Genomic DNA, 24,501 nt, shown 5'->3' on the forward strand with positions numbered 1-24,501 from the left:
ATTTAGTCACTAATTCTCCAAATAATGGCATTAGATATATTCAGGAAGAACTATCTTTAGAAGAAAATTATATTCCTGAAAATAGAGTGATTGATATTACCTATGACTCACAACATTTAATAGAAAGACCTGAGCGACTAGATATGACTATGGACAATTTGAGCCCCCAGAGGGGATGTAAAGTAAGTAGTGAAAGGAATTTTCATATATACAATTTTACAGATCTTGAAGTTACACCTGGTTATTTTCGCCTATTTTCAAAAGGTTTTTCATTCATACCAGTTAAAAATCCTAAAATTGAACAAATCCTGCTGGATATTAAGTTGTTCACAAGGAAACTGAATTTAAAATCTATATTTAAGCGTGAGGGGTATGTGACGGGTAATACGCTTAAAAGAAGAAGTGTATTTAATCCTCCCTTACAACAGGAAATTCACCATTTTGAAACACATGTAACAAATATGGTGAGGGAAGGTTTTTGTAATAAAGATGGTATAAAGGAATATAGTAACTTGGAACAAGAAGAAATTGAAGTGTTAAAGATGTTACAAAATAATGAAAAAATCAGGATTATGAAACCCGATAAAGGGGGAGGGGTGGTCTTGATGGATGTATGGGATTATACTCATAGGATGCTTGAAATTTTGAATACAGATGGGAGGTACCAAATAGCTTCCCGGAATGAAATGAATATAAGTTACAGGAAGATTGACTATTATTTGGAAGACAATCTTTTACAAGGAAGTATAGATTTAGAGTTATACAACTATTTGAAAGTATCCAAACCAGTGATTCCAGAGATTTTCGGGATCCCCAAAATACATAAAGACATCAATAATCCACCCCTTAGGCCGATTGTAACATCTCAATGTTCAAAAACACAGACCTTAGCCATTTTTGTGGATACTAAGTTAAAACACTTCTATAGTGAATACCCCCATATACTTATTGATTCTTGGGATTTCTTGGTCAAATTTAATACAGTTATATATTGTGAAGAACTTATTTTTATAACCATTGATGTGGTAGACCTATTTTCAGTTATACCACATGATATAGGTCTATCCTGGTTTGAACATATGTTAAGTAAATTTAGATTCCTTAACAATAATGATTTTAGACTAGTACTTGAAAACATGGAACTAGTGTTAAAAAACAATTTTATTTATTTTCAAGGGGATATTTACCATCAGAGAGGTGGGGTAGCAATGGGGTCTTCCTGTGCCCCCATTTACGCTAATATCATTATGCTTTATTGGGAACTTGAGTATTTGTTCAAATCTCAATTCTGGGAACATGTTGTAAAATACTCCGATTTTTGACGATATTTTTATTATTTGGAGTGGTACACAAGACCAAATACAGGAATTTATTGAATATCTACATACCACTACCGAATTTTTGAGGTTTACTTTCCAATATGACTCAGAAATGGTTAATTATCTAGATGTCACAATAGTAAAAAATAAAACAAAGAAACATTTTGAGTCAAGGATTTTCAGAAAGAAGTGTTTTTCCAACTCATATGTACATTTTGGAAGTGACCATCCCTTATTTTTGAGAAGAAACATCATTAAAGGTCAGATGATCAGAGCTTCACGGATGACAAGTGATAATGGTAGGTGTATTGAGGAAATGAAAATTATAGAGAAGTTATTTTTAGAGAGAGGGTATCCATTGAAACTTATTAAGAGTATTAAGAAAGAAGTCCTGAAAAAGAGAATGAGTCATTTTCCACCACTATTAACTAGTAATGAATTGGGTAGTAAAAGAGGAGTAGTGGACTTCAGGAAAAATCTAAATGACGGAATTAATGAAAATGAAATACCTAGGTTGACTCTAACATACTACAAAGGAACAAATTGGATACAAAAAGGTATTAATGAGATTTGGAAGGTTTTTTCGAAACTTAATACTAGTTGTGATGTTTTCCAGCAGACATTGAAGTTTAATTATAGGAAAAATATTAATTTTAAAAAACTTTTTGAGATTAAAAAGGTGGAAGGTATAGGTGGAGCACTACAAAAAGTGGGGACGCACAAATGTGGGAGATGTGCGCAGTGTTCCTTTGTCATCGGGGAAAAAGAACTTATATTAAGAACTACAGGTGAAAGGTTGAGAAGTAAAGGGTATTATACTTGTCAAACCAAGGGGGTAGTATATTTAGCATACTGCTTGGCATGTAGTAAATACTACGTTGGTAAGACCGAACGAGGTTAAAGCAACGATCTATGAACATATGAGGGATATCAATAGGGGTAACGATAACAATGCCTTGTATAGACATACTACTACATGTAAAAATACGAATATAAAATTCTGGGTTTTAGAGGAGGTTAAGATAGGAGATAGGGGAGGTGACTGGCAATCCCTACTTGAGTACAGAGAACTAGTGTGGCAACTTAGGTTGGACACTAGTGGTCCAAATGGGATGAACGACCATCTTTCCATTAAGCCAGCACTGAAGATGCTGGCAAATAATCCCAAACTGAATTAATTGAATTAATTCAATTTTGTTTTGGTTAAATATGTTAACTTAGGTTTTTAAGTAATGTAATTGTTTATGTATTTTTATGTATTTTTATATTATTTTCATGGAATTTATTGTGGCTGTCTATTTTTGGAATGATATATCAATAATTCATGTTGAGGGGCTTGAGGGGCTTTTTCAATCAGTGATTTCTTAGTGCCCTTATAATTTTTTACGACACAATTTGTTTAAGGACAATATATTGGTCTACTACAACATATATATATTTCCATATAAGTTGGATATACACAAAATGTATATATATGGAATTTTTAAATAATTTTTGTATAATCTACTGTTTGTAACAATGAGTATATGTTTTATAACATTGGTTTTTTTATATATGCAAACCTGCACCAAGAGGGAAGGCAACAAAAAAAGAGCGGTAGAAATAACGTTGTTGCTTTAAAACAACATGTAGTTGCAAGTGGCAATTAAGTCAGCAACCAATGAATTTAAAATTTATTTAGTATTTAAGGGAGTTGATGAATTTGTACATTGGATTCTGATGAAGTCGAATTATTGTAGATGAAAGCGCGCTCAATCCCGACTTTGTTTTGTGTTTTAACTGCTACGTTTGGATTAAATATTTTTTCTACTTGGTTCCTGTCGAGTGGTTTTGAAGTTTGTTCACAGCCTTGGTGTGTTTGGTCACATTTTCATTCCACAATCGGTGGTTTTTCTTGTGAGGATTATCCCTTCATGGTATAGCCAGCGGACTTTTTTTTGCTTTGGAAGAAATACGTTGTGGGGTTTGAAGGAGTGTGGTTATAAAAACAAATATCACTAAAATTTCATATCACAAACAGATTATAAACATTAAAAGAGAAAATTGTATATTATATAAATATCTAAATACATATATAAATACAAATCCTGTTTATACATTATAGGAACATAATTATAAAATACTATAAATAAATACATTTTCATTAAGACCAGGTAATACAGTTGTATTCCACCTAATTTGCCACTTAAGTTCTTTGGCTTCAATAAAGCCATCCCATGGTCCTTCCCTTATATTTTTATATACCGTGTCAATGACAAAAAATTGAAAATTATGAGTGGGGAACTGCAAAATATGTTTAAACAATGCACTATTGTTGTTCCTTATATCCAAACAGCGCTTGTAAATCCTATCCCTGAGGAGCCTCTTAGTTTTCCCAATATAAAAAACTGCAAATCTGGCATGCAGCTTCATAAGCTACACCAAATGAATTACAGTTGGAATGATGGTGTGACAATATGGTAGTATTGTCCATAACCACTATCTGCTTCCTCTCTGCAAGTGTTCAATGGCTGCAGACGTTGGGGAAGCTATGTCCTATATCAATACACATTCGTAAAAAAAAAGATCTTTTGTGGTTGCATTTTAATGAAATTCACCACTTTGATCACTGTCGCTTTGTAAGACTTAATTCAGAGCACGACTTAAGATACTGATACATGAGTGTTTGCTCTATATAAAATGCCATGCGTCTACACAATATTATGAGCTTTATTTATTTATTGTTTTATTTATCTTTGTTTACTGGGAAAAGTCCATCTTGAATAAACCCTTTTACAGTAGAGGGTCCATGGAGAAAATCTCCATATTTAACAACAGTTTTGACATATACATAACGATTCACCTTCAAGAATAAAAAGAATCTAAAAAGACTACTCTGTAACAAAGATGGCACTGCTGAACAAGAAAAGTCAAATAGAAAGGGTACCTATAGGTGCCACAGATGTAAAGCATGTAATCATTTGGATAGAGAAAATATGTTTATACATCCGGGCATGAACCATATCTACAGCTTTAATATATATGCAAACTGCAATACACAACATCTAATCTATCTTGCTTGCTATACACAGTGTATTGCTTTTTACATAGGCAAAACAGATCAGCTTTTTAAATTCGGATCCTGCGTCACCTTAGAGATATTAAGAAATTGGATCTCACTAATGCTCTTGCAGCGCATGTTGCCGGTAATCCCACCCATTAAATTTAGAGCAGTGGAAGTAATTCCCATGAGTTTACAGGAAGAGGATATTAAAAACAGAACTGAATTACGTGAATCCAGCTGGATAACTAATTTGAGAGCCAACCGTGCACCAGGTCTCAGTAGTATTGCCCCATTGAAACCTATGCTGAAAGCAAGAAAAATGAGTGTAGCTTCTAGAAAGGAAGATTAATGGACAAATGGATAACTGATGGCAATGGAATACAAGAGCTGCGATTTATTTTATGCTCTGCCAAGTTGTTCTGCGAATTTATTTACATCACTTGCAGTTTAATTATTTGAGGCAGAGATTGGTAAAATCAAGGAAAGTTGCAGCAGTGATTATTTACAATACCCTTTGTGGTGCAAGCTTATTATTATGGTAATGGAATATAAGAGCTACAAAATATTTTATGCTTTGCCATGTTGTTCTGCGAATATATTTACATCATTTGCAGTCTAATTATTTAAGGCAGAGACTGATAAAAATAAGGAAAGCTGCAGCAGTGAAAACACTCTTTGTGGTGCATTATACTATACTGAATTTGTAGAACAAGAAGCAAATAGCTAAGAATACTTCAGGAGGCATAAAGTATGTCACTCTGAAGACCACATGGGCATATATATTAATTTGTTATACTGTGAATTATGTACATAATAGGAATTTATATGCAAGAATACTCGTGCTATTGCACTTATAAAACTGTCATATATGTGCTACTTGCTTTTGTGAGGTATTGCATATTGCTGAATGAATTGAGTGACAATATGCTCTGGCAACTGAAGGAACTTAGTCCCTTCAATGCTATTGGATAGCTACAGGACAAGAAAATTGTAGATTGGATATCTGAAGGCATAAATATGATTGGATGTAGCAAGAAGCAGGATTTATGCTGTACTCAAATCATTAACCTTGTTGCTATTGGATAGCTTTGCCACTAGGATATCAGACATTTGATACTTTGAGATGCAATAATGATTGGCTCACAGCAAGACACAGGAAATATGCTGTATGCAAACTAATGAGTTTCCATTGGTTATGACTATGTGTCTGGAACATTGATTGGTTTATTCTGTCTTTAAATCTAGGGTGAGCACAGCCAAGACACATGATCTGATGAAGGCTAGTAAGCCGAAAGCGCTTATCCAGGAATTTTACTGTGCTCCTGTTATTGTTTTTACTGGAGATTAAAGTCTGTTTTTAACATTTTTACAGCTGTGGTGGAACCGAGGATTTTTTCCTACTGTATACATAAAATACAGTTGCATGATATCAGAAGCAATACAAGATATAGGTAAGTGTACATAATAAGAGAAAAAAATTACTATAGCTTACATAAACACTTAGGAACAGAGCATGTACATAGTATGCAAGAATATATACAGTGCTGAGCATTCATTAGAAATAGGCGAAGGCTTATACACAACAAAGACAGATATAACAATGAAAAATATACTGTAATATTAACTGGAATTTTGGGGTTAAGGAGTAGCAGTTAAAATAATGAAGATGCACCTTAACTATGGAAATATTAGAAAGGGGGAAAGTGGTTGATAATTAAGTATATTTTGATATGTGAGTAGTAGAGCAACTATGAAAACATTGTTACATATAAGATTGAGAAGTAAAGTTATTAAGAAATGGTTGATGTTTGGGGCTACTTGGAGTGTTATGATGAGTATTAGGTTTGGAGAGATGAAGACAGAGAGTGATTAAAATGTTACACAGGTGGGGACAGTGAGATAGTAGTTGATCTAATTAGAGAGAGGAAGAGACTGAGTCTTCTCAACTTAGAGGCTGTGATCAACTACAATTGATGTAAACAAATTTACTCCTTGTGGTTAAGTGAGAATATTTATGGTCCAATGGAAAAAAAGAGAGAAATGGAAAAAATAAGTATTTGGAGAAAAGGTAGAAGATGTGGGCAAAATACATACACACACACACACACACACACACACACACACACACACACACATATATATATATATATATATATATATATATATATATATATTCTAGCCAGTAGTAGAGCCAATTTTTTAGTTAAATATTGTTTTAGTAGCAACTTGAAGGTATGTGTCTTGTCCATCTGTTTTATTTGCAGCAGAATAGTGTTCCAGTTTTTAGTGACTTTGTGAGAATATAGAGAAACATCTGCTGAGTTGTTTGTTTTAGACATGAGGAGGAGTGATTTGTTACTTGACCACAGTAGTCTAGAACTTGAGTATGGTTGGAGCATATTTTTCAATGATAGGCATTTTTTATAGGGAAATTAATTAAGTTGCAGACTGTATTGAGCTGTGAGTATGTGAGGTAGTAGAGTCGGAGAACCAAATATACTTCAAACAAACACTGTTTAATGAGCGCTTTCGGTAGGATCAATGTCCTACCTTCTTCAGACAACTATAAATCAATTAACAAGGTATTTAAAACATGAAAACATCACAATTAAGCAATTAATAAAAAAACATAAGAAAGATACTTGTACTTAAAGCTGCAATGGATTACCTAATGCTGCACACTAAATACATATGTGTGTATATATATATATATATATATATATATATATATATATATATATATATATATACATATACACACATTCATTTTTCGCATTTAGTCATCAAAGAAGCTAGATATATAAATTATTTTATGGAAAATAGATAAATATCTATAAATAATATATAAATAATATAAACTCATATACAACGATTAATAAAGAAAAAATAAATATATGTAGACATTATTATGTATATTTTAAAAATATGTAATTATATTTCTATAAAGAATTAATATAATAAATATGTTTAAATATGAGTATAATATGTTAAATTTATTTCAATATAAAATGAGTTAAATTTCTTTCAATATAAAATGAATCTAAAACGTCTGTAAAAATGTTTATATGTGTTGGTATATATCTAGTTGTCAGAAGAAGGTAGGACATTGATCCTACTGAAAGCGTTCATTAAACAGTGTTTGTTTGAAGTATATTTGGTTCTCCGACTCTGCTGACAGTGCTACCCACCTTTGTTGTTTTAAAAGTTTGCTGTTTTTCCAAGTGAGTTTGTTCATTTTTATATTAGGTAGTAGGGAAGCTCTAGCCAGTGTAAATTTCTAAGGGCATTGGTGGGTTTTTAGTGGGGTATTTGCTGCAAATTTGTCTTTTTTATTGTAATGTTTGGGAAATTCAGTTTTATGGGTGATATTAAGATTTGTAAAGATGGGTAATGCATATAGATGGGATGGAAGTAGGTAGGCAGTTGCTATGCATTTTCTTGCAGACTCTGAGAGAAAACATTTTGCTCTGTATAGTGATCCTTATTTCCAGTGGGTCTTTTTGATAGCCTGGAGTAGGTGTTGGTCATATTTAAGTCTGTTGTCGAGTAAGACTCTGAGTAGCTTATTTTGTAGTATGCATGCCGTTTCTGTGTTGTTGGATGACAGGATGAAGAATTTGTGCTTTAGTTTAATGAGGCTTTTGGGTAAAGAGTATTAGTTTTGTCTTTTTGGGGTGAAGAGTAGGTTTGCATTAATAAGCCAGGAGTCAGTGGATAGGAACGACTGTTGAGTGATATCTTGTAGGGTATGTAATAATTGGGCTAAGCAGATGAGTTTTGCATTGTCTGCATATTGAATAAGGGATGCTTGTTAAGAAGCATTATGGAGTTGATAAATATGTTAAAAAGGAAAGGACCAAGTATTGAAACTTGGGAACTCTGGCTGTAACTGGAAGGTACATTGAGAGGTCTTGCTGATATTAACTGCTTGTTGCCTATTTGACAGATAGCTATGGGATCAGGATAGAGCTGATTTGTTTAGACCAACAGACACTAGTTCATTTAACAGTTTCTGATGCGATAACGTGAAGAAAAATAGATGAGACTAGGTCCCCATTATTTCTGTGTTGACTGATGTTGTTAGTAAAGCTGAAGAGGGCAGTTATGGTGCAGTGATTTGGCCAGAATCCATGCTGTGTAGGAGAAAGTAAGCTATGGTCATTGAGGAATTTGATTTATTGGTAATCTAACTTTCTAATATTTTGATAGGGTTGAAATGATCAATTGGTAATTAATCAGGTCTGTTAAGCTGCAACCTTTGTAGAGGAGGATTATGAATGATTGTTTTTCTCAGTTGGAGAATAGCTTTCATGCATGGATCTGTTGATTAGAATAGAGACAGGGAAGCTATGGATGTGGCTGCAGTTTTTAGGTATACTGTTGGTAGGTTCTCAGCTGCCAGGGTTGTCGGATTTAATTTTAGTAATTTTTTTTTATTTCTGCAGTAGAGACAGGGGTTGGCATGAACTTCTGTGCAGTATTATAGGTTCTTGGGATGGTGGATGATTGGTTGGAGTTTTGTTTAGTGATTGCTAGTACTGAATTGATGAAGTGGTGGTTAAACTGAGTTGGGATGCTTCCTGTGAGAGTGAAGGAATTACACTGGGTATAATATTTTTTAATAGATGGCCAGAAGACGGTGCAATGGTTTTAATGTGATTTTTCAAGGTTTGAAAAATAGGATTTTTTTTGGCATTGGTTAATTGCTGCTTAGATAGATTCCTTAGAGTTCTGTACTCCTGTAGGTCTCTCTGATGTTTGGTTTTAGGCCATTCTTTCTAGGCATTTTCTCCCTTACTCATTGTATGTTTGGTTTCACGTGTTCATTGTGGGGCTTGGTTTAACCTGAGTTGTTTGGTTTTGAGGGGTGTCTTGTTTGTTTAGTACTTTTAGAAGTATCAGTTTAAAGTGGGTGACTGCTTCCTCAGCAGTAGAGATTTTAGTAGGTTCCAGTAGTACTGACAGAGGACTGAGTTAAATTGTTTTATGATGAATTGTTTTTAGTTGTGAACTTGTTTACAGACTACTTGTCTAGAAATATTTTGACCCTGTCATATTATATAACTTAAGAAAGTGGTCACTAACAGTATCTGGCAGGTAGCTGCTGGAGGTTATGGCATCTGGTTTATTTGTGAGAATCCAGTCAAGTGTGGTTTCTGTCTGTTTTTTTTTTTTTTTTGTGTACTTGGTTGGTGGTGTTTATCAGCTGTGTGAAGCCAAATAAGTTTATGCTGGGTGAGGTTAGGTCATTTTGTTTCCAGTCAATGTTTTTATCTCCCATTATTATGGTTTCCTGTGCTATTTTGCTGTTTATCCAACATAGATTATTGTCTATTGTAGTTGCATTTTTAGCTTGGGGAATGTAAAGTCCTATAATACAAATGAATTGGTTCCTGTTAATTTTTAATGAGATGGCTAGGACTTCAGTGATTTGGAACTGTAGGAGTTTGTGAGGCTATTTAGTTATTTCTAGTGAGTTTCTGACTATAATTGCCACCTCCATGTTTGTGTCGTCTATTGTATATTATATTATTATACCCATGGGGGAGTATTTCATTATCGCTTATTTTTGGGTTTCAGCTATGTTTCAGTTGCTATTATTATGACAAGGCTGTACTCTTCTTCGCATGCATAGAGATTTTGAGTTTTATTGCAGATGCTTTGGAAGCTTATGATGAACAGGAGAAGGTCGTGGCCCTTAGTAAGCAAAGATGAGTGAGATGGGATGGTTTGGGAAGAGGTATTTGGTATGGGCTGTGGGACAGTGATGGGGCCAGGGAGGGGATAAGCGTCACCACTGAGTTTAAGTTTGATACTGGTATTATGCAATGGGTGGTCATATTTGAATTTGGTTGTGTTAATTAATACTGAGTTATAGTTGCTTTTATGCATTGGTATGTATGCAATTGTAGTAATGAGTGTGGGCAGAGTTCAAGTGGTATAAAGGAAATTATTTTTTTAAGTATGTATGTGAGTTGCTGTGTGGGTCAGTGTGTGTATAAAAGCTTGTAATATGTGCAAGTTAGATTAGAATAGTTGTAAGAAGTTGCACATATATCATTGTTTGATTATAGATGGAAAAGGAAAGGTAGTACAGATAAAATGGATGTAGGGTTTTTATTAGTGAGGGAGAATGCATGGAAGAAAAAAATTATACTATAGTAAGTGTGAAAAGCTTAGTACTGGATGCAAAATGTTTATGCTTGGTGATAATGGTAGTGTGTGGCGAGTTAGAAATATCTGTAGTAAAGTCTGAGAAGCATGATTGTAGTGGAGTTGATATAAAGGGGAAGGATTTTGTTTGGAGGAAGTTAAGTGAGGTGGTACTTAACACACTGATTGGTTGATGGCTATCACGTGAAGTGGATTGGGTGAAAATCGACGGTGGGGGAAGCTAGATAAGTATAAATGGTGATGAACTGGGGGTGGGTGGATATTGGGGTAGGGCAGTGAGTAAATTGGAATGGAATGGGGTTCAACAATGCCACAGGAGTAATGGGATGATAAACCTTTTGGGGCCAGAGTCCTCCAGGAGTGGGCACACTACAAAATAAATAGACAGTTACACATATTAGACAGATATTAGTTTCCTTAAAGGATTTTGTTTCAATATTCATACTTCAAAAATTTTATTACATATACCTGTAGTCCTCTATGAAAACCTGACATGGAGTCACCAACATCTGTGCACATGCCAACACATTTTGTACAGTCAGTATTGTTTTCCATCACAAAATTATTTTTCATTGTGAACTAGTCTATAGCTTTTGTATGAAATGCAATTTCAGAAAAAGATATTCAAAATATTCTGTCTCTGTATATAAACTAAATGTATCAAATCATTATCCTTGTTGTTGTTAGTTGCTTCATCCAGCTAGAAGGTAGATTCTTTCCTTTTCATTTTTCCGGTCATCTGCTCTTTTATATCCTCAGCCATATCTTCTTTTCAATGGCTGAATGTATTGTATAACATAAGACACATACAGAGGTGTTTAGCAATAGACTATTTTTTTGTAAAGGCACCATATCTAATCAGCTGCTAAAAATCAGTTTTGCTGCAGTTGTACTATTTTTTTTTCATGTCCCTTGTCAAAATGTAAATGTATATAATGCAACAAGAGCACTGGGAATAGAAGTAACTTTCTGCCAATTGATTTGTTTCATCTTGCAAGAAAAATACTCACAAGGGTTATTTACCAAACTGTTGTGTACAGTTTCCAAGTAATGCTTCAATGTATTGGGCAGAATGTTGTCAGCAGCCAATACCTTGAGGCAAGCAGTGCATTGAGGATGATAGCCACTGTCCAATATCATGTACATGAAACCAAAACCTAAATAAATATCATAGATTTTGTGTATATCTGCTTCCATTTGTCTTCAGACTCTGTTTCACCTAATGTTTTTTACTCATAGTTAACACAGAGGCTAAATCCTGGCTTTAAAAAATAAACATATTACTAAGGTTACGTTAGGCTATTGCATATCAATGAGTGTCTCTTCAGAGTTGCTAAAAATGTACAAAGCCACATATTGGAGTGACCTAGACTCCTGCTACCTAGTCTCTGATTGCTAAAACAGAGAAATGTTTCTAAGTCCATAAGTCTATTTTAAAACAAAAAATCCAGATCTTTATCTTATCATTTCTTCAGACACTAGCTTATTGTTCACCAAACACTTATAAAAGTTAATATTCTTCTTTAACAAGATTTCCTGTCTGTGACCAACCTGATTTTGGGCATTGTACAGCAGACAATAAAGTACAGCACTTACATAACTCTGAGTTCAGGGATAGACACTCATGCTATCTGATATACTACCTTAGTCCAAGAAGCATCCTGTTACATGTATGATGCCCTGTAATTTCATACCTTAATTATGTAAGGCATGCTTACCTTGATCCCAGTTATCTTGCAACTCCTCTGGTCACCTGTTCTTCTCCATCTCTTCTGATGTTACTGCTGTTGCTGAAACCGACTCTACTTATGTCACTTCACGTTCATGCTCATGAAGTCATTACATCAGTGATTGCTAAAAGCAGACTATTGATGGCTGTCTAGAGCCAGGTAAGCACCTCTTGTTGTGATAGACTGATGGTGGACCTTTGACTCGCTGGCACAAAGATGTTGTTTCACAAGATGATAAACTGTTTGTGATTTATGTCATACTCTGCTCCTGTCAAGCATTTCCACTTCACTAAAGGACAATATAAAACAATAAATAAATAAATAAATAAATAAATAAATAAATAAATAAATAATAAATAAATAAATAAATATGAAGTAAGTCTAACCAACAGATACATAGCATATACCTTTTAGATGAACAGCAGATTTTGCAGTACAAACTTTCTTCAGTCTTGATGTTGTCTGTGATACTCCTGACAGATAACAACAGTTCCACAGGTTGGTGTGATGAACAGTTTTGGGACATAGGGCACAGATGGATAAAGTCCTGACTATGACCCGGACAACACAATGCTGCTAGAAACCTGGGTATTGGAGGAGTCATGAATGGGAGGATGGGAAAAAGTGGGCAATGTCAGCTAGTCTATGTTGGGGAGGGTGGAGGTCTGATTAACTCAGATATCTGTTGTAGGAAAATATTTTTTAGGCAGCAATAGTCAGGATGTGTGCTTGGTCCCTGCCAAGCCACATATATATAGTAGCCCTTATGGGGTGCATATACAGGAACATGTTCACCCTCAGGGGAAGGCATTGCAAATCTTTGCATCAGTGGGATGGACACAAGCCACAAGGAGAGGGGTTAGGGTAAAAAAAAAAAAAAAAAACTTGATGGCTACCCAAATGATGGCCTCCCAGAACTGGCAAATGCCTCACTGGGAAAATAAAGAGTTAGATTCATGGCTAGAGGACTGAAGGCGATCACACAGTGATGAAGAAAAGACATAAAAAAACAAACCTTGTTTTCTGTCTTTGACTTATGGTGACCTTATCAGAGATAAATAATATACCTTCTTTATGGAAGAAATCATGGCTAACATCAGGAAGTGTAACTCCCATAAAAATAAGACCACTGTCATCAAAATAAACAGGCAGCCAAGAGAGCTAATTAAAAGTCCAATAAAGCCAATTATGAGTTCAAGATAGCCTCCCAGGCAAAAGACAACCAAGTCTGGCTTTGTCAAGGGGAAGGTCAAAACAGCAAACTGCACTTGAAGTAAGGGTAAAAACAATACGACTTCATTAAACAAGGTTTAAAATTGTTAAGCACTTTCGTCTATAATGTGTTAGACTTCATCAGATTAATTAAACTAAGCCAGCCAACCAATTTATAATATAGCAATAACCCACGCCTGGGTGTGGGTAATGCTGGATTTACCCACGGTTGGTGTGGTTTGGTCACGAGGGCGAAGCCCGAGTGGCCAAACAAAGCCAACCGTGGGTAAATCCAGCATTACCCATACCCAGAAGTGGGTTATTGCTATTATACAATGACATTATTTAAGGAAAAAAAATAATTACTTTTCTTAAATAATGGCATTGTATAATGCCTCCTTGCTGCCCTTCCGTAGCTGTCTGGTATTCTGCGGCAGTTCTGATGTACTGCGCATGTGTATGTCTACGCAGTACATCAGAGCTGTGGGCAAAAGCAATGGAGTAAGCAAGATCTCCGTTGCTTTTTACAAACTGTTTCGCTATGTTAAATTGGTTTAACATAGTGAGATAGCTTTAAAAAGGCAACGGAGAATCTCCGTTGCTTTTTTAAAGCTGTCTCGCTATGTTAAATCCATTTAACAAAGCGAGACAGTTTTGAAAAAAGCAATGGAGAAAGCAAGATCTCCGTTGCTTTTTACAAACTGTCTCGCTATGTTAAAGGAGTTTGACATAGCTAGACAGCTTTAAAAAACGCAATGGAGAATCTCCGTTGCTTTTTTAAAGCTGTCTCGCTATGTTATACTTGTTTAACATAGAGAGACAATATGAAGCAATGGAGATCCTGCATTCTCCATTGCTTAAAAAAAGAGTTATAGTCATGGAAAAAGTCCGGGCGACTGGACCTTTTTTCCATTACTATAACTGATTTACAACATGCACACTGACCAATCAGCATGCATGTTTTTGAATATTAATGGGGGGGGTCATTGTATAATTGCTGTTAACCAATCAGAATACCCACTCCAAAATAATTTGTATAACATAAAAATACATTTGCTTAGAATCATCCTTATTAATTCACTCCAACCTATACGAAATGAAACACACTAAATCTTGCATGGTACAAGTACTGCTAGTATTTTAAAGTTGAAAGCAGCCAAATTATAAATGACACGTATTTTGAATGATTTAGAAATTAATATTTTCAGGAGAGCTATTATTATTATTATTTTTCTTTGAATTTAAGATTTGATTTTGGTTTTATAGTGTTTAATTTATTGCTGCATTTAACAACATGGTATTTTTAGTACTTCAGCAAGATTTTTAAGTATTTATACATTCTCTGGAGTCTAACTGTAACTTTAACCAAGACTTTTTAAGCATACAGTCAATATACCATCATGATTATTTTTTCATCCATATACAATTGATAACAGCTCTTATTGAATCTGCATATTTCTAAACTGAGAATATTTCTGGAACCACGTGCAGTTGTTTGCCTTCTTGAAGCACTACTACAGTAAGACCTGATGGATTGACTGACTGATATCAGCCTGTAAAGTAACTGATTGTATGATCAGCACTCACACTAGGAGCCTTATGTTTAAGAAGAGCTAGATTTTTTTTTTCATTTTCTTTTTTTTTTTCAAATATAATTTTTGTTTTTAACCCTTGTGTCCAAAGTGCAGAATATATTTTCAAACATTTCACAGTTGCATATCCTATGATAAAATATACAGAATGTAAAGTATGACACCAGAGGATACACAAGTAAAAACAGTTCATAAAGCAATTACTAAAAAACAAAAAAAAAACAAAAAAAAAAAAACCCCAAAAAGCAAAAAACAAAAAAACAAAGACAACTATATAAACTATCAAAGATCCATCACCAGGTGTCTTTTTTATCACTGTGTAAACTATATGACCATATTACAGTTGCTATCAGTGCATTTCTGTAAAACATCCTTCAGAAGCATAATATCTCTGCTCTACAGACTTTCTTTGCCCAGTTTCCATTAGGTAGGAAAATTGCAGCTGGGAACTTTACACAGAAGGTTGCACAATTATGGCCATTGGTGGGAAGAACCCAGGAAAAACAGTTGTGCTTATAGAAGAAAAGACTGTGGGATTCATAATCACACTAGGCTGCTCCACACAATGCTGTATAAGACAACAGGGGAAAAGCCCAATGGGGATTGGGGTGTGTAACAATGGCAAGAAACATGGGTGATACCAGTATATTTCTCTTAATTGCAGAAAGCATTGTTAAATTCTGGTGTAAACACAATAAGACAGAAAGAGAAATAATGAGACAGAAAGAAAGGGATATGAAAATTATATTGGCAGAAAGATTGCAGTTGATAGCTACTAACCAATGTGTTGAATGACGTATGGAGAAAAAATATCTTGGTATGCTAAGCGCATGTTTCATATATATCAAATATAGGGGCTCTACTAAGCACATATCTCATTGTCAAGGGGATTAGAATAGAGGAGGAAAGAAAGATGTAGGGCATTTATGGCAGCTGTAAAGTAAGGGTTCAAGGCTGATTTAAGGAAACACTTTTGTGAAGTGACTGTGGCTGGTGGTACATTATATGTCAAAGATGTTCAAGGATGACCAGAACAGATGATGAAGCAATGGGGTGTGAATAAGATAGGGTAGCTATACAGGATTTACTGTAAAATATAGACTTGGCTCACCCACTGGTGAAGAAACCGGGCATCCATTTGTGCTACAGGTAAACTAAGTTTAGGTAATGTCCTAGGTTAATATAGAGTTGACTGCTGATATTAGCTTGTATGATTAAATGCCACCTTGCTTACCTATGGCAAATGAGGTAGGACAAACAACTGGATTGTCCCTCTCTTGTGGAAATCAGGAAAATACAAATATGGCTTACACTTATATGTGGTATAGGAAGATAATTTGTGCTGCATGGACAGAAGAATCCATTTATGCACAAGTATGAAAATCATTGCCAGGGTTTGTACGGCCAGGCATTACAAAATGTTCCCAGATGCATTATAGGTTCATAGGTATCTACCAGGCTACTGATCTGTGAGGATCTTAAGAAGCCTGTCCTTACATTCCCAAGGTGGTTTATAGCCATTATATTTTGCATATGAATAACCCAGAGATGGGATGAGGAAGGATATGTTGGGGCATTTACTTGTTTCCGCTATCCATGAGGGACAGGAGTACTAAACTGGGGGTGAATCTCTGGTTATCCATGCATTCATCCAAATGACTTTTGACTCGAGTAAGAGAAGTACTTTGCTTTATGTGGAATTGAAGATAGCTCCACAAAAATTGTATTTTCTGTGATACATACCTATCTCATCAAAACGTGTTCTATTTATTTTGCAAAAGAAATCAACATTCCTTGAGTCAGTGTTTATGATACCATTGGACTTCTGAATGTGTAATAAGTCTGATGGAAGAGGGACTGCTGAAGCTCCATACATGAGGCACAAGACACCTCTCAGTAGCCTGTATGATACTGAGAAGAGGGACAATGTTTTGAGATTATCTGCATAGTTTTTAAGATTTAGGCTTTTGATTTTTTTAGTGATAGAATACAGAATGGGCCATTAACTCAAGGATCAGCCTAATGAATCCTGAGTACAATGAAATGATTACTACCTTGGATCTCGACACAATATCTTTAGATACAAGCTGTGTAATAAAAAAAACTTCATTACAGCAGTGGAAATGTGGTGATCAAAGCATAGTTCATTGTTGACATAGGTTCCTGGATCCCTAAGTAGAGCATCAGTTATGAGGGGTGTGTCGTCAATGTGATAGTTACAAGGAGAACCATGCTTTCCAAAAGATTTAAGTCTACACTTCTTGGCATTTAGTTTTAGTCCATAGTTTTGACAGCAGCTATTGGTTTGTGACAGTTGGAGGATGCTAGTGTCTTCTAAGGTGTTTATGATGACACAACATTTACAGTCATCTGCAGACCTGGACAGCCACAAGCCCTTAATATTAGCTTTGACTTCCAAGACATAAATGCGAAAGAAGAGGAGTGGCCCAAGGACTGAATCCTGGGGTACACATCTAATGACAGGTTTTTTGGAGGAGGTACAGCCTCCCACCCTAGCTTCATGTGTTTCATTTGTGAACCAATTTGCCATCCAACAAGTTAAATAGGGATTGTCATTTAGCTGGGAGTGTTTATCTACAACACCTGATTCTGGGATAATGTTGAATGCCTTTGAGAGGTCTAGATATGCAGTGTGCACTGCTTTGCCCTTGTGCATTGCTTCAGTAACTTTTTTTGAAGAAACTGACCAAGTTAAGTAGGCAGGACCTGCTCTTGATGAATATGAACTTGGATGGATCTAATAGGCTTGTGTTGGGACAGAATTTCACTTCCTTAGTGTTACAGTCTTCACTATCCCGAAAATGATATCCTGAAGATGAAAGCACAACCTGGAAAAGGAATATACCAAGGTTGGCCCTCATCAAACATGGAAACCAAGGAGCAAGATTGATATGGAGTGCAGACAGTTCTTTAAAACTGGGGACTAACCAGAAAACAAAGTCAAGTGGGTTTGCTGGATTAAAACTGCTCTATGGTTAGCATACATGTATGTGTCAAAATATCAAAATATGATTCAGAATCACTGCCAAGCATATTAATGCTGTATTTGAGAATGGTAAGTTACTTGTTTGCTGAAAAGAGGGCTTATGTTGTAATGGACTCATAAATGTTTTATGTTCAGCATTAAGACCTAGTATTTGTCCAGTGAGAACTGCACACAGTCTTATTCATAACATTATTTGTAATATGCTCTGCTGAATGCATGACTTGTATATCAATATTATTTTAAAGTAAAAGTTGCATTTAATGATGTTAGGAAACGTCAAACGTCAGCTTGTTAATTGCTCCTTTTGTCTGTAAGCTGGGCATACATTCAGGTAAGTGGGATTTTGACATTTAGGGTTATAATAGGAATGAGGTAAGGGGATAGGTTTTGTGGCATGTGTGTGAATGTTTTGGAGTGTGCATGCACAAGTGTTTCTGTGTTAGGGTTATTGTAAGGGCAAGGTAAAGTGATAGTCTGAATGTTTTGCATGTGTGATGGTGTATGTATAGTGTGTTTATGTCTCTGACTGTCTTATATAGTAGTATTGTTAGGGAAAGGGGATTTGGTATGGGCATCCTTTCTCATGGGTGTTAACTGCCCCTAACCCCAAATCTACACACTACCTTATCAAAGCCTTACCCTAACAATGCCACTAGTCAGAAAAATTATGTTTAATTTTTTTTTTTCTTGTGGGATCACAAATGAGAATATTTGTAGTCTGCTTGCAGTTGGTTTCATTTTTGTGTTTTTTTTTTTTTTTGCTGTTGTTATTAGCTAGTTTTGACATGCAGAAGTTGATGAAATGTGGATTGATGTTTCTGCAAATTGATGAATTATAGATTCATATATATATATATATATATATATATATATATATATATATATATATATAGGTTTACTATCATAAATTCGAAAATCAGAAAAAAATGAGTCTGCATTTTCAAATTTATACATCGGAAATGAACATTTCCGAATCAACCTAAAGTCGAAAACAGCTGTGTATTGTTGAAAATGTCGCTCGCGACATTTACGGCAATACACAGCACTCCCACCCATCCCGTAACTACCTACCTACCTAGCCTAAACTCACAGTTATGCAGGGGGGGGGGCAAGCCCCCCTGCACCCACCTGTGGGGGGGGCTGCGCCCCCACACCCCCCCTACCTTAATATTCCAACTCCGAGATCACACTACAGTGAGGAAAGGGATGTATTTCCCTAACCGCACTGTACCGCGATCCCCTCACATGAGCGAACATTAGTATTGCGAATGCACAGTCCATTCACAATGGTAACGTTCGCTCACATCACCTGCCGAAATATGAAGTATTCGAACATCTGTTGTTCGAATACTTCATAACGTCTGAAGTGCACGTCGGCATTGTGATGGTAAACCATATATATATATATATATATATATATATATATATATATATATATATATATATATATATATATATGTATGTTTAGATATAGATATATGTAGCAGTGACAAATAGCCAGGAAAAAAATAAAGCTGTCCATCCCAAACTGCAAACATGATTGCTATTAATTGTCCAAATATGTGTCTGATTCTTTTTAAATAAATTATGGAAACCACCACTTTTATTATCAAAACAAAATGTTTTCATGCCCTAGTTAGTCTTTTATTGACCCAATTTGCCAGTGTGCATATTGATTTCTTTTTCCTCTAAAGTCTAACAGAAGCTCCACTTAGACTACCTTCTCTTGGAATCTGATGAGAGCTAAACAAAGTCATTTCTCTGCAGATGAAGGGTGAATCTCACTATAGCCTATGATAACGGCCAAGTTATGAAATCAAAGGTTTTTAATATTTCATCACAAGGGAAGAGTATGTGCCGTATTTATTTAGTAAATGCCTTTCCATTGCCTAATTCCTTTTTTAATATGCACTTTTTCTTATCTGGAAGCCAATGTCATGCTCAGACTCAAGCTTATTTTATATATATATATATATATATATATATATATATATATATATATATATATATATACATATACATACAAAGAAGTGTCGTTCTCTTCCAAGAGCTTATTTTCCTGAAAATTGAGGCAAGCATCTTGTTGACTTTCTACATACATTTCCACTAGGAGAGTTTCAAAGGGGAGCTTTATGTTTATTTGCATTCCCAAGACATTTTTACACATTAACTCATCCACAGTTTAAGTTTTTATGAAAGTCACTTGCTAGCACGATGTTCCAAAACCAACCTGCATGACCTTCCTTAAAGTGAGGGCTATGTTGTTTTCATTGGCCCATCTTATTGTTTTATGTGAGCATTCTTGTAATAACACTGCATCAGGAGGAGCCTTAATAAACCTTCCCAAGTTTATTGTCATCGGAAGAGTAAATTAATAGAACAGGTAATAGAAAAGTAAAGTCAAAAGTATAAATGTTAAAGAAATAAAGGCACAGTAGACAGTCTCATGATACTCATTGAGTTACATGTTTTTCTTGGCTACAAGAGTTGGTAACTTATCAGTGATGGAAAAATCCTGAAGTATGTTAAGAAATTAACTTAATCAGTGACAGGTAAAGCTCTTTTAAAGTCTAGCTAGCTTCTACTAAGTGCGCACTGTTTTCTGTGGTAGCTGTGGTTGATCATAAAGAACTGATTGACACGTCAGTGGAGGTAGTAGGATATATACATGATGATGTGGCTGCGTAATTATTACCATTTTGTTTGTTTAATGGGCAGCTCCTGGTTGCAAAAGTGTTTTAGGCAGATTTCTTGATCGGTTTTCAGTTTAGTGTGTCTAAACTGCTTCACTTTTCCTTACACATAGAGAAAACAGTAGCATTTTACCAGTTAGCCAGTCCAAAATTCCCACTTAAACTGACATTTAATAGATCCACAAGGGGCCTTTTTGAGAGTAAATGTAGATCCTTTATATCTCTGTTACTAATCATGATAAAGTCATAGGATGTATCAGTCATAAGTCATCAAGTTTTGGAATAATCCCATCTCTGTTAATGCTACATAGTTGATAGTACATAGATGGTACATAGTCTTATCACAGTTGTGTTTAATTTTATAATCTGTAGAGCAGCCTGATACGACACTTTCATAGAAGGTGGCAAACACCTTGACTTTCTTTTCTCTGTTATTATTAATAATGTCACAGTATTGTAGACATTAAAATTTTTATCTAGGTGCCCCTCAAACATTTTTGACATAGTACAAAAGCACCTCTTGTTGTTCTTATTGTCAGAGGTCATAACATACCTAACATACCTGTCTTACCTGGCATTTCCTTTTTAAATGTCCTATTTTGTTTAACTGATAATTTATATACAAACTGATATCATTTCCCACAAGATATATCATTTTCAAAATGTTTGCTTTTCTTATTGATTAATTATTTTATTGACAGTGTCCCCTTAAGAACAATGGTAGCGTGTTATGTATGTTATGCAGTTATAACATTACTATTGTGATCATGCAAATTAACATTCATTTTTTGTAGTTATTTTTCATCACATTGTGAAAATGTTAAAGTAGCTTAGATGCATGAAGTGGTGAGACAAAATTTTATAACATCAGCACAACTCTGGGCATGTACATTCACAGGACTGATGATATGTTCCAAATGAAAGGTATCTATAGGTTTAAACTGTAACTGTGCTGGGATAGTAACACAAAAAGGCTTTTCATTCTGACATGTATTGTAGTTTTGTGATTTTATACCAACTCACGTAAACACACTTACTGTCTAATTGCCTAGTACTGTTTATATCTCTCCTCAGTAACTTTTTGGTGCTCACACCTAAACTGTTCATAAATTTGCTACATGAGGTGAAGACAAAAGTGATAAGGGTAGTAGTGTAGCTAGGATAGGGGCAAAGGGGCAATTCAGAAGAGTTGCTAATTAATCACAAGTGCAGTAACAACATTCATTTTTGGAGACAAGACTAACACTGTGACTTTCTAATGAAGTTAACTATAACAAACAGCTAGTAGAAACACCTTCCTACAGTTTTGAGGTTTTTTGTTCCTAATTTAAAAGAGGCCTTTTTTTATTCTCAACTTGCAAGGATTTCTATTTTTTTTTTGGTACTCAGTTTGGGTTGAGGGGTGCTGGTGTAGGAAATGCCAATGATGCCAATTAAGTTTCTGACAGCTCCGAAGCAGGGAATCAACAAAGCAGAATACTTTCAAAGAACACTATATTTAGTATCAGCGTGGGTCATTGAATGTCACAGTGTCTTACCTATTCTCATTACTGTCTCTAAAAGTCTGCTGAACAAAAAATGCTAAGTCAGTGCTTCCACACTTTGCAAAGACTTACTAGTTACCTGGGAGAGGGGTACAGATGTATTAAAGTAGACTGCTGTGAGGTGAAGGTGAACCATGTTTGTTATTCCAAAAGTTATGTAGTCAGTTTTGAAAAACATTACCTGGTATGGTGATGATCCTTAGTCTAGATTGCATCAGTTTCATCTTCCTCTGAATATACATACATCATGCTGCATTGTTGTGTGGTATGGCATGCACTGAGTCACAGTTCCACACTTTTTACACCACCTTTTCAGAGTCGTACTGATTTGACATAGCTACTTTATACCTTCAAATGCAACTGTCTTTTTCATTAAAATCAATACTAAAAGTTTGATTGTTTCAGAAACTATTGAATGAAATCCACATTTAAAGTCATCTAATGGAAAACTGTAGTGAATGATACTAGTATAAGTTATATTACATGAAGCTCCTGTTTTTGTTGTATGGACATTTTCTAGGTTGATATTTCCTGGTGTATGTATTCCAGTAAAGTATAAGCATGTAGAGTATTTGAGGATGTTCAGTGATACCACCACATTCTTGCCGCATTTGAAGGTAGCATTGCAAAGTAATCATGAAGTACACGTGTGGTTATGATTCAGGACAGGTTCATTACAACAACATTTGGATAAGACCCTCCCTGCAGTTCTCCTGAAGCAGTACATTGATGCTATCAGTTGGCATTTCACCAAAATTAAGGGCAGACAGGTAGATAAGACAGCTGCATGTTCAGACTCCAGGCAAAATTTGAGAGAAGTTCTGTCTTGTGCCTATATAAGTAACAAAGTTATGCAAATTGTGGATATTTACATGTAAATAATTACATAAGTATTTTTACACTATCCCGAGATTGGGTCATGTCTATCCATGTCTGTTAAGCGTATGTTGGAGATGTCAGAATGCTGGGATATGCTCTTGGGAGCATATTTTTGAAGTGCTTCCTACTTAACTAAAATTAGGTCTATTTTGCAAAACATTGTAGAAATATCTGTACCAGTACTCAACATCTAACCCGACATAATAGCATTTAGGTTTCCTTGCTGACTGGGCAGGTTAGAAGCACAGTTGCTTTAAAGTCAGTTATGAAAAAAATGGAAAAGGCCAGATGCTCCTACGGAAGAGAATGTCAGTGTACTCATGCTGGAATTGTATGGACTGGAAACAAGAGGGGTTATAGATACAAACATGACAAATCACGTCAGTAAACAGTTGCCATGGTTATTGTATTTGGATGGGAGAAAGCCTGCCTGACAGGAATATTACATGGTGGCAGAATGATGGTCCACACCATAGGCTATACAAATTTTAACAAGTTTTCACCCATTTCTTCTTTGTTTTGGGGATTTCAAGAGGTATGTCATGCAGTTATAACATTACTATTGTGAGAATGCAAATTAACATTTATTTTTGCAGTTATTTTTCCTCACACTGTGAAAATATTGAGGTAGCTTAGATGCAGGAAGTGGTGAGACTAAATTTTATAACATCAGTGCAAACTAGGTATTATTAAGCAGCTCTGGTGGCATAGAGGGGTAAAGCCCTGACTATTACTCTGGTGACCCAGGTTCACTTATCAGGGAAGGCTGGGTGTGCCCATTCTGCAGGAAGATTGGCAAATAGGGTGTCTTCTGTGATGATCCCTGGTAGAGGTTGGGGACATCATTGGGAGGTGTGGTCCAAAAAGAGGCGGTAGGGCGATGGACTTGGCTGAGCTGCCACAGAAGCAGGAGAATAAACCACAGTGTCCCCATTGCAGGTCAGTTCTCTAATGCAACCATGTCACTGTGAGTGAAAGGAGAATGGGTGTATATGAACACTTCCTGGATGGATAGATGCAGAGATGGTTGAGTCCCCTTGTTGCCCTTAAAATCCACATCTGATCCCAACATATACATCATAGTAATTCCTCGGGATTAGGGAGATTGGCTAGTAGAGCTGGCATGGATGTAGGTTGCTAGAATGCCTGGCCTCTATAATTACAGAAGGGGACAGAAAAAATTTGACAGTATTAACAGTATATTTTATAGTATTTACAAATATATACTTTTAAATTTACTGTTACTACAATTGTTAATTATATACTTACATATTTGTTTGTTAATAATGTTGCTTTAGAAAATGAAGG

The sequence above is a fragment of the Protopterus annectens genome, chromosome 15.part0 (genome assembly GCF_019279795.1).
Source record: "Protopterus annectens isolate FY-2018-M chromosome 15.part0, PAN1.0, whole genome shotgun sequence".
NCBI classification, from domain to species: domain Eukaryota; kingdom Metazoa; phylum Chordata; order Ceratodontiformes; family Protopteridae; genus Protopterus; species Protopterus annectens.